Raw genomic sequence first — 12570 nt, 5'->3', positions numbered from 1 at the left:
ACTAACTTCTGTCACGCGATCGGCAGGTTTCTACGGTGCCACACTGCTGGCCCCTTTCCACGTATTTACTGCCCCCCTTTTCCTACCCCTTCCCAACACCGCAATGCGGTTCTCTGTCGGACGTTCGCGGTAAGCCTTCGTCCGATCGCGTGACGTGAGAAACGGACGTCGTCTTTAATGAATATTCTGATCATTGCAGCTCGTGAGTTGAAGAAAAAAAAAAGCGAGAGTTTGGGGGTGCCCGAAAGCGGGGCGGGGACTTCGCAAACTCCGACGGAGTGCGCCGCGCAGACAGATAGCTTTGTTTTGCAGCAGTCGGGTTGGTGACCATGTAGCGATATGGCCGATCGATGCAGCCGTGGGCGCTAGCTTCCATGTCCAGTGCGCCCGGATTTCGGCTTATAAAGGAATGACTCAACGACAGCGCTTGACACTTTCCTAATTTATGACTCATTCAGCGCTTGCGCACTTGAAACGGTATAAGCGCGGCTCAACGCATCAAAGTTCGAAATATTATAATTAAGGGAAACACGGTAAATAGCGTGCGTCGTGTACACATGCACGTGCGCTGCTTGGAAAGGAACGTTGAAAGGCTTCATTTCCATTTCGACAGGTCGCTTCGAAAGTTTATGACGAATGAGTGGGGGAAGTTCGCCGCGTTTCCGTTTGCGGGAGCGCGTAGCTGGACACGTCTGTGAGGGAGAGTAAAACACGTGGCCTTATTTCCGGATCTCCGTCGGTCAATCATTTGGATTTGTTTGGAGATACACCACCCGCAACTCCGCGTGTATGGAAGTGAAGTGCAAGCAAGAAGCGCCGCGGTGGCTACGTGGCTACGCAGTTGTGCTGCTGAGCCCGAAAATTCAGCTTAAAACCCGGCACCGGCGGCCGCGTTTCTACTTGAGGTGAAAACAAAAACACCGGGGTGTCGAGTTTCCGGCGTAGGTTGGAAATCCCCTGGTGGCCAAAATTAATCCCGAGCCCGCCACTGCAGTGCATGCCATGGCCCAGGTGTATCTTCAGCGTGTAAAGCGTGCAAATTCTCGATTTCACAGCGCAACAAATAAATATGATACGGAGGAGGAGACGTACAGTCGAGGGCTATTTATTAAGCCTTATCAACTGCGCCCAGATTGTAATTCCTAGATTCCTGAAAATTTAAATGATCTGTCACAGCCCAAGTGCAGTCATTTCGCCACTGAGCGTGCCTGGGTTGGCGCTGGTTGCCAACTAGATTGTTTCAAAGACGCCAAACGTCGTGGACAGTGCTTTTCCGTTGTTAACTTTAATCAGAAACAGAACCCAAACAGAACCCAAGTATTGCGGACACTCCAGCTTGTGAGTATTTTCATAAGGCCGATCGTCAGATGAAAGTTGGTGGGTTTTAACACCACAGCTGTTGAAGCTCTTGGTTTCGCTGTCAAGAAACAGAAAAAAAAAAATTACGCCCACCTCCCCTCGCGGGAACCCTGGTGTCATGCGACGCTGAACGGGGGTTCAAGCGCAAGCGGAGAGCAACCGTCGACCAAAAGGCCGCCGGAGAGTGGCACACCAGTTATATGCGCAGCGCGCCCGAAGGAGAGGGGACCGCGGAAGAGAGAGTACTGCACATGCGCCGGCGCCAGTGTGTCTGCCGCGGCTATGACGCAACACAATCCAACACAATCCACTTTAATCCAATACAATTCAAATCCAATCCAATCCAAGCCAAGCCAAGCCAAGCCAATCCATTCGAATCCAATCCAATGCCCCTCGCGAGAGAGGGTCATCGGAGACGAGAGGGGGTGAGCGGCGGAGAGCGCAGCTCGCGCGGCGAGGAGAATGGGGGAGGGGCGGACGACAACAACGCCGACGACGCTGCATGGACAAGGCGAGTGAATGAGATGCAGTCGCATCTAAAAATACCATGCAAATGCTGAGCGCACGTGAGCGTGCGTGTCGAGATGCTCCTTGTAACATGGCACGCACCCACGTAGGAGGTTCGGCAGAAATCGGGGGTAAGGGGGCCAATGCGCCCGCTACACAGGACCGTAAATTTTAAACTTACGCCCTTAAGTGAAAAAAAAAAACAGCACATAATTACAAACGAGAATTCATTGCGCTATCACTTAACAGAAACGTGGTCACCACGTGTCGTCTGCTACTGACGTAAATGCCATCCCCCCGAAGAAGAAGAATTGTACAGGCCTTCAAAAGCGAGGGAGCACTCTACGAAGCCTTTGCGGCAGCGGCCGATGAAGTATACGAGGACTGAAAAGGGCACTGCCCAAATACAGCACTTATATACTTCACTTTAGGTCGGACTAGGTCTTCTGCTGACGAGTAATATATATGAACACAGGGTAAACGGTTCTCTGTGATTTATATGGCGCTCGTCAAGTTTAGCTTATTGAGATGAGCAGAGCTGTGCTGTGAGGTCACGCTTGCACCGTTGTGCAAGCTGTCGTTGACTCTTTCGGTCAAGGCTTACTTAGCACTCTTCTGTTTGCTTGGACAAAGCCCTATGACTCGCAGCAATAGTAGCAGCGTGGCATTCTTGTAACCGCGCATGATGGCCGCTGCCAACTAAAGCTTTTAAAAATTTTCAGCACTACGTACATACACGCTCGGTGTGTCTGTGTACGTGAAGTTTAGTGGTCTGGTCACGTCAAGCGTTAATGTGACAGGGTGGATGGGCCATAAATATTTGTGCAACTGGTCTGTTTAATTCGGTGCTTAGGTCCTACCCCCTACACTCCATCTATAAATTGAATGCGTGGGCAATATGCGCAACCGTATAGCCCATAGCAGCGAGATAAAGAACCCTGTCAAACTGACTACATAGGTATTTCTGAAAAACTGCCCAGACGACTAGAAAAATTGGAGGAGGAGATAGCCAGGAAGACAATAGGTCAAGTGGGGAAAGCGGGAGTAGAGGGTGGGATGTTCGTAGCTTGGGACATCTTGAAAATACACCGTTCAAGTTGAAGCTGGTTGGCTCCTTACGAATGCGGAAGAGGCCACGTGGGGTGAGGCGAGCAGGCTCACGGCTCTAAATTGCTCGCGCTAGACCGGTTTCTAGAGAGTAGTGCGCAATTAAGGTCAGCGTGGAGGGTTCCAGTGTTGTGGGGTCGATGTATGAGGAAGAGGCATTGGGGATGCCCCGTGGTCCTACGGAGGTGAATGGCAGGAGAAGCTGGGCTGGGCCGAGCTCGTTGTACTAAACCCTCCGTGTACAGTTCCTTCTTCGGGCAAAATGCGGTGTGTATTATGGGCTGGCGCTGTCCACGTGGTCCGCGGCTGGCTGCGCACGTGTTCGAGACGTGGCCTTGGGGCTTTCGCCCTGCAGATATTCACTGGATCATGTCACGGCAGGCCAATAGGTGGGTGTTCTTTTTCACCTTGAGCTGCAGGTGAGGTAGCAGTAGGACTCTCCGAGTTCATTTTCGTCCCTTCTTTTTTTAACGGCAGCGCTCTTTAGGCCGACACAAATACGTCTGGCGCATACAGAAAGGTAAGTTGCGCTTGTTATAACAGAGACGACCACAGAAAAAAAAAACGTACAGTTACACAACAAGACGGCGCCGTGTTCTGGTGAAAGTGTGCGGTATTTTTTCTGTGTCCGTCTCTGTCATCATAACAAGTGGAAGGTACCTTCAAGAGCATGTTACACCAACCAGCCCGACTTCAAGCGTAGACAGAAAACCGCGAGCGCCCGCGAGCGCCTGCCGCGCTGTGACTGTCCGGCGACCCCGGTGTGAGGCGCTGGGCACGGTTTTCGCGCAGTGGTTCAGGCCAAAGAAATTCAAATACCGAGCGCACGTGAGCGTGTGCATCGCGGCGACTGCCTGACGTCATCCTGGTTTCCCCGTGGGCTTAAGCCACATGAGGAGTTCCCTTCTTCGCGGTCGTCGTTGTGTAGCGACCGGCGGGCCACGAGTCCGCCGCGCCGAAGACGATGACGGCGAATCTGTCAAGCTATCCCTTCACAATCCACACGTGCATACGGCCACCGGACCAGCTGACGAAGAAATTGAGGTTAGCGATGCGAGGACGCGCGGCAAGAAGGTCCGCCCTACGTGGCTGTGCCGTCGGAAGACGTCGGCGAAAGGGAGACGACGATTACTACAAATTAAACATTGTGCATATTTTATTGGTATTTGCTTCATAGTTCCGGGAAAACGGCATTGCACTGCTGTGGTCTGGCTGCTCCCTCACTCTTAAAAAAAGGTTGTCGCACCGCTAACCAGTTCCTTGTCACAGTATTCACCAGGTACTTAGTGCTTTTTCTGACCGGCCATGCAGGATATAGTAAATAGCTACGGGTGACACCGTGGATCGGCTGAGCGCGCAGCACGACATAGACACATTCAACAAGCACATATCAACAAATAAATTGAGCAAGAAACTATCGGGATGCACGAGAAGAGCGAGTGCAACTTAATTACCTTAGAAATACATGGGCTCTTCTGGTTTTTATAACCAGCCGCGAAAAGTGTTCTTATAGAGTCAGTGGTCTTCCGGCAATAATCAAATATTTGAGAGGTAGTTGCAGAATTACGCATTTTTATTGTAAGTATGTAAAAGTCAACAGGATAATTTACAAAAACTTTTTAGTTGTGATTTAGAGTGGGAAAAGTTCTGTAGTTATTATGCTCAATAATTCATAGAATATTGTTACCATCAGTAAATTTTAGTATCAAACAAGCAGCCGTTAGTAATTGTCTAGTCTAGACTATAGAAAAAATTGCATTTTGGTTCCATACATAGTAGCAGGACCTACGTACCGTTGTGGAGGAAGTGAAGTTTGTAAGGAGTTAGAAAATACAACCCGTTAGTAGTACTTTTGTTAGGAGAGCTCTCTCCTAGGATCCGCCCTAAGTGGAGACGTAGCTAGGTCGACCTCCACCATCCTGTTTCTCTAGCCTTGCACTACTAGTGCAAGCTGCACCAATTTTTCTGGAGAAGCACCTTAGGGCCGAGGCTTGTCCGTCCGGCGTCCGTCCGGCGTCCGTGCCCGCGGCACAGCATCCTGTAAATCGAAACATCTGTGAACAAAACGTTCACAAAAGCCTAACAAGAACAAAATAAACGGTTGACAAAAAGTTAGAGAGACAGAGAGAGGCAGAGAGAGAGAGAGAAAGAGAGAGAGAGAGAGAGACGCACAGCACCTTGTAAGTCGAAACATCTGTGAATAAAAGCTTCACGGAAGGTTCACAAGAACAAAATAAAGGTTCACAAAAGGTTATGTATATATATATATATATATACGCACACGAAGTAAAAGTACGCTCTTCGAAGACTTTATTTGTAATGTTTCGACCTGAGACAGTCTCACGTCGGTTTTCTGCAGGTGATGTAGTATTTCGTTTGCTATCGCAAAAAGAAGGCATTCATTATATTTTAACAAAGGGACACTGCAAATATCATTCATGTATGGATTTCCTGCCTTATATTTGCTTAATGTCCTGTTCTTCAACAATGTTGACATGAGAGAACATTGACACGGGACTCAGACGTTTAGATTTGGCTGTGAGTATATAAGACTATTGCGCAGCTTCTCTTTCACTTTCGCCGGGTGGCTGAATCGAGTCACGGACGGACGGACAGACAGACAGACAGACAGACAGACAGACAGACATACATACACACCAAAACTGCTGCGTTTAAGTAGTCCAAGAAAGGCTATCGTCTTTAAAAACGAGTGAAGGAAACGCCTAAATGAGACTGCGTCTGCCGCGGCGTTAGAGAATGAGCAGGAAGAGGCGTTATGTGAGCAAATTACGTTGTCGTCCTTGATGTTTCGATACCGCCGTCAGCCCGAAGCAGACTATACCGACACATAACAAATAACTAGGCCAGGAAACAATAACATTGTTTTTATGGCTGTGCTACGCGAAGTTCAACGTGGCATTATCGAGAAAAAAATGTGTGCCTCTGTCGTGGCGCAACTCAAGTCAAGCGCTGTCGTGTGTTTAATGACCGCGAAAACCGAACGACTTCGCAGCTATACCGATCAGTAATGACCAAAACACAAACGCAACGTAAAGGAAACACAACTACTCAACACGGGTGGCAACGCTGGTATGGAGTGGAGTTGGGTGGTTATCGGTGGTGTGAACAGGGAACAGGGAACACAGTGTGAACAGGGAAGATGTGCACTGATCGATTAACTGACTGGTGAACAGGCCGACTGGCTGTCTTGCTTGATGGATTGATGATTGGGTGATTAATATAATCACTCAGGCACAAACTCCGTCACTCCATCTAGACCACGTGATGCAAGAATTAACACGAAACCGTAAAAAAGAGCTAATGACAAAACCAGTGAGCCTAACAAATACGTAGTACAGTGGAAGCAACATAATTTATTTTACTACCCCGAAGCTGCGCTGTTCTTGGAGTGAATTCCAAAGATAACACCACAAAACAGTGCAAAAGTTTGACGTTTCTTCTACTGCATCGGGAGTTTCATAGTTAGTAAAGTTACTCGGGCCAGCGTTCACAGTTCTGGAAAGCAAAAACCTCCCATGATTACGACAGCGTTACCTACTCTATTAGAACACATTGCATTAAAGTCCTTTCAAAACATGCCAACTGAGGTTTTAGAGAACATTACATTCACTAAAATAAAGCCTTGCGAAACGCTCCAACAAACTTATCGCCCTACACGAACTCTACCTCCCATTCGACTTTCGGCTATCTAACGTTTCTACCCTCTGTGTGAGTCTAGAGAAGTCGCTACAAATTCAGATAAGAGCCAGCCGCGTTTCGAGAAAGCAAGTTGCCACGCAGTGGCTTTCTGCGAAAACAGAGGGACACCACTACCGCTGCAGCATATACAAGTATTCTCGACAAAGGCGATGCTGGAAGCCTCTTGGAATGCGCAAACTCGAGATATTGGGCTATGCCGTGGCAGCGCGTTTGGTTTGGTCGAGTAGCGAGCAGTGTTTGTTAGGGAACACAGTTTTATTTCCTGCCTCGGGGCTTTCCGACTTTGCGACCCAGGTCGCATCTTAAGCACTGCAAAGGTAGAACTGCCTTGCGAAATACCAAGCCAGTTCGGTTGCCATGGCAACGGCGGGTCTCGTAGGAAGGCGGCGGGCTCGTGGCGAAGTGCTTTTTTTGCTTACGCTTGAGTTGCGAGCTCACATTCATGCTGGACTCGCCTGACCGTGGATAGCAGTATTGTTTACTGCGGAGGTAACTTGTAAAAAAGCTCCCGTTGCCTTTGCGGAGACGTAGAAGAAAGAAATGTTCGCCTGGCACTACACATTTTTCTTCCTCCGACGCTTGCAGCACGGTAAAGATGAAAATGTGTCCGATAGAGACGGAACGGGACTTTGAAACCCCAAAGCCGAAGTTGGACAGCCGCCGTCGTTTTCGAAGTAGGTGGCGGAATAGCTAAGATGGTGAAAGTCACGTGACGTGAGCACTCTGTATGTGCACTGGACAGCATCCTCCTGGCCTTGCTTTCTTTTTCCCTTTTATGCCTTTGCTGAACTCCCAAGAGCAGTCGATGCGCTGATCTTATTTTTGTCGATTGAAAGATTAATGCGATGGCCCGTTTATCAGTTAATTCTTTCCTTCTGGACGCTCACGCTTTTTCCACAAGCTTCCATCGACCGTTCATTGACTGATTGATTGTAGGGTTTAACGGGCCGAAGCAACGCAAACGATGAGGCACGCCGTAGTGGAGGCCTCCTGATCAATTTTGACCACCTGCGGTTCTTTAAGGTGCGCCAGAAACCCTCTACCATTGTTGGCTATTTCTGAAGTCGCGCGAGAACTATTATGGTGCCTTGGAGATGCTGAAAGACATCAATTTTGGACAGCAATGATTCACTTAAAGGGCCCATCAGTGAAAACAAAAGCATGTTTGTTTCATTGGAATGGTCTTCTCGGTAGAATAATACCGACACCGAATTTCACTAACGTAAAAGCCTCATATTGAGGAAAACAGGAATACCGACGCGACACCCAAGCTACTTTTCCGCTCTGAACTTGTGGCGCACTATGGGGCGCTCGATACGATTGGGTGAGGCCGACAAAATCCAACCCAAATTAGGCAGGGATTATAATCTTGCAGAACAAGCTATTTTCGCTTTCATTTAGCGCACGTTCTTCTTAAACCAGTCAGAATGGTGAGGTGAAAGTTCATAGTTACGATAGAACATGTCAATATTGGAAGTACCAGAGAGTACGGCGCCTACTATGATGGCCGCAATGGCACAGGCGCCCGGCGCGTTGGGCTTCTTTGTGTACTGGCATAATTTGCATCAGCACTTTCGTGATCTTTTGTTTACCATACGAGATTCTCCACAATCGATTACCGTCTACCGTAACAAAAATAAGCCAGGTACAAATCAAGCTCCAACAGAGCAAGTGCGGAAGCCTTAGTACACATAAACACATTTATTTTAGGTCTGTTCCCTGAACAAGTCATTGCTGACACCTTTGAACAAACGATTATGCGGGAGGGCTTAAAGTGTTGATTTGTCTATGGATGAAGTATCACTTGCTGCCACCAAGCGCTGGGGCCGCTATACTGCAGCAAATATTTCGAATAAAGCAAACTTGTATTTTTTCTTCATGGCCCTTTTAAAAGCCACGGAGGCCAAACGCACACCAAAACGCTACAAGACAGGCTTCCTATGATTTCATCCTTGCGGATGACGAGATTGTTCGGGGGAAATGCTTACAAGGACGATATTTTAAATACCCTTAGCTGCAAAGTGTAGGTATATAAAGACAAACGCTGCAGGCGCCCACCGGACGTAGATAATAACCTGAGACGGCTAGACTTACACTTTTATCGCTGAGCATTGATATGGGGGCTTTGAAAAACTGATACAGGGTTTTCTCACAACGGCAAGATGGACATTGACATCAGCGAAAGCATCATCGACGATTTTCAAAAGTGAGGCCTAGTGAAAGCAGCAGGGGGCTCTGAATTTGAATACAAAGTTAAGGAGAAAACATGTCGGGCCGAACCGACTTAGCGTTTGGTGCAAATAGGTAAGCAAGATTTAGTAAGAAATCGGAGAAGCTTTGGGGGTGGGATAGGAAGGAAGGGGTATTTGGGAGTAGAGGCCACAAATGCTTGAGAAGTTATATTCAGTTCTTGTGTGGTTAAGTTCTTAAGAAAAACAGACTGAGAGGCAATATAGCTATTGAAAGAGTATTTTTTAATGGGGCCGACGGGGCGACAGCATCCGAAAGACACAGACGTTAATGTGTTCATACGTTTGTTTCCCTCAACAACGCTTCATGTTAAGGGCCTTCTCCGGCCCAACACACGTTCTAACCCAACAAACTCTTACGGGTTTAAATTACGCTGCGGACGACATTGGTTTCATCTGAATTGGCGGAGTTATGTCGCCGCTTCAGCTCATTAACTTAACGCACAGAGAAAACAGGTAGAAGCACCAAACCACCCCAGGCTTCGAAACCGACATTCCTACCAACTGTCATCACCGGAAACTCATCCCACGTCTCATGTGCTCCCGCTTGGTCTTTGCCCCCACTTCTCCAGATACCCTGTCCCCACTAATCAGGTGCCCGCTTCCCATTCATCCTTAGCAACGCGACGCATGGCCCTTTTTCCACATTTTAATGCGTTATATGCCCCCCTGTACCTATTTGCGTTCGCACCCCTCGCCATGCCTTCCCTGTTTCCCGTGCCGATTTGCATTGAAAGCCAACTTCGCCGCTCTGTGTCGCTCCGACGCCCCCACGTCTTGTTTACCACCTTCTCTAGTTCAGTTCCTCCCCACGCAGCCTTTCTTCTCTGCGCCAAATGGCTGTTTCTTGCGCTTTCACGTCTCACCCGCCGTGTTCTTCCCTATCTCCGGGGCTCAGTTCTCTGTTTTTGCACCGTCTCGTCGCAGCCCGCTTCCGACGCCCTGTTTCCTTGTAGCGTTTATCCAATGCCTCCTTTCTACCCGGGATTTCGGGAGGTAGCAGGAAAAAATCCGCCGTTCCTGCCTAAGCTTGCGCGTTGTGCTCCGTCTCCGCAGAGCACGTCTGGCAGTCGCAGTGGCAGACATTTCTCTGCGCGGCAGTTCCCCGCGGCAGTTCTGCGATTGTGCGCATCGAACGAAATCCAGGCTCTGCGTATACGCCCTGCTCCTCATCCTCCTCCGCGGTGCGTCTATCTCCGCATTTGGATAGGAAGACTCTGAAAAAAGGAAGAGCGGCAGGATGGAAGGCACAATAACGAGAATGAGCTGAAAAAGAGCACGGCCGTGCCGCGTGTTTCTTCTACCCCCTCCGTGCTTCTAAGCGCGCGATTTGCCGGGGATCAAAAGAGAACGACGGACGCTTCGCAACCGTGGCTCCGGGAGAAATGTGCGTGTACCGATCACTGTGGGCCTTTTTTGAGCCTTTTCTTCACTTCGGGTGCTTTAAACATCACCTTACCCCTCTGTCTGTGTTCTGGTAAATTACGTTTTTACATCTTAGACATTTCTCTCTCATTTTGATTTAGTTCAGTATATATGGAAAACATTGCCGCTGCCGGGCGCTAGAACAACTTTCCTAAAAGGGACGAGAGCGAAAGCAGTTCTTCCCATTCTCGGCTCACGAAACCTCCCTGCCGTCCCCTTCAGAGCCACTGTGAATCGCCCCAACCTCTTCCGTGCCGAAGAGAGAGAGTGGGCGACGCAAAATAGAGTGCTGCAGGATCAGAAACCTCCAAATAAAATAAAAGAAGGCGAGTAGACAAAACTGTAAAGCTCGGACCGAAACAAGGCGAAGGTGAACAGAAAACCGTTTTGTCGAAGTCACGGACTGTACGTCCTTGCACAGCTCCCTGTCACGTTCTCTCCCCACTCTGTTCCTCCGGAATTCGAAGTTGTTTCTAATTCTATTTCTTGGTCCTCGAGTTCATCCAGGCAGTATAGTGTCGCTGGTTCAATGGTTCTTCCTTGCCTGGCTGGACTCGGGCTCCTTTTCCTCTCTGGTTTTTGCCCTCTTGCCACTGTGATTGCGTTGCTCGGCTTCTCGGCGGAGCGGTCTTATCTCCTTCTGTCGCGGTAGTAGCCCACGAAAGAAACTATTCCGCGACGGATAAGTAGAGAACGAAAAGGAGATAGTTGAAAAACGGCGGGAGGCGCTCACTCTATAGACGGGATTCTTCCGAGTGGAACGCTCTCAAGTGAAGGTACTTCACCTTCCATCCAATCCGCCTCCTTAGCTACTCTTCTCCTCTGCGTGAGTCGCTATTTCCCTCTCTCCCGGGCATGCTGTTGAGAAGTGATTCAACTCGGGATTTCATCTAAATTACGTTCAACTTCACGGAGCAGCGACAAATACGCCTGGGCCATGGCTTTGGCCAAGGAACCTGCCAGTACAATGGGGCGTCCACCCCTTCTCGCTCTTCCACTCACCCCTCTTTCTCTCCCTCCCTCTCTCTCTATCTCTCTCTTTCTCTTTCTCTCCTTGGTATTGCAGCATCGGCTGTCTAATGCTGGGCGGTCGTCGCAGCTTGCCGAACTCGGAGCAAGTGTCATCGCTCACGTCTGTGTATGTGCCGCAGGGCTTGCTTTAAATGCGCACGCCTCCGCCGCTGCTAACTGGTTGCGGAGGGCGCTGAAGAAGAGGGAGTGGAACTTTGCGACCTTTCCTTTGTCGTACTGAACTTTTTTTTTCTCTCATTGGCCTCACTTTGTTTTCTCGGGTTTCACAGCGATGAGAACAGCGGTTGCTGTTGTGCGAGCCACGGGAGCAAAGATTACGGCAAACAGAACGAAGCGGCCAGATTGAGGACCCAGTGCGAGCCAAGGAAACGAGGCAGACGAACGCAGGCGATAGAACGAGTTTGTCGTCCAAAGCGCGTCTTTCTTCTTGCCGTCCTTCTTCCACGAAAGCTCCATGATAGAGGGACCACAGCCAGTGTAAAAAAGTACAAAAAAAAACAGAGACACCAGGAAGGATGTCGGGGGAGGAATGACGACTTTCCGAGCTGTCCTTCGACCCGGCTGTAAAGAAGCCAATACATTTTCGTGGAATGGGATGACGACGGGTTCGCCAACAGACTGGCCCGTGCCACGGGCTTCAAGCTCTAAGTTGACCTCCTCGTCCTCTGCTCCCGCATCTCTCTTCCCCTCCACTACATCCTCCGGCCAGCATCCCGCTTTTTCACGAAGCTAGAAGAGCAGCGGGAACAGCGCTGTTCCCTGCATGATACTTCTTTTTGTCTTTGGCGGTTTGTAAGTCTGGTTTGATGGCAGTTACCATGGAAACCAAACGGTAAATATAACGGTAGCTACGTACCTCAACCTAACGGAAACGACTAACTGAAAAATAATGGGTACTTGAATCGACCCCATGGCTGCTTCGCATACTACTCAGGGTTCCCCTACGGGAAGATGGTGTGTAATTTTTTTTCTTTCGCGTTTTGTAAGTCTGGTTTGATCCCGGTTTTTTTACAATCTTCGCTCTTTGTGCGTAAGTCCGTCGTTTGAAATAGAGTTTCGTTGTAGTATATTCAAGTTTACGGGGCCACTCGTCGGCGCCATGCTGGCGTCGTCGCCGCCACAAAGTCTTGGCAAAGTTATTGAGAGGGTGAAAAGGCAGGCTAAGGCGCGC

This window comes from Haemaphysalis longicornis, unplaced genomic scaffold (assembly GCF_048455015.1).
Source record: "Haemaphysalis longicornis isolate Haplotype H1 unplaced genomic scaffold, Haemaphysalis longicornis Haplotype H1 scaffold_8, whole genome shotgun sequence".
NCBI classification, from domain to species: domain Eukaryota; kingdom Metazoa; phylum Arthropoda; class Arachnida; order Ixodida; family Ixodidae; genus Haemaphysalis; species Haemaphysalis longicornis.
This window is presented reverse-complemented; position numbering follows the sequence as displayed.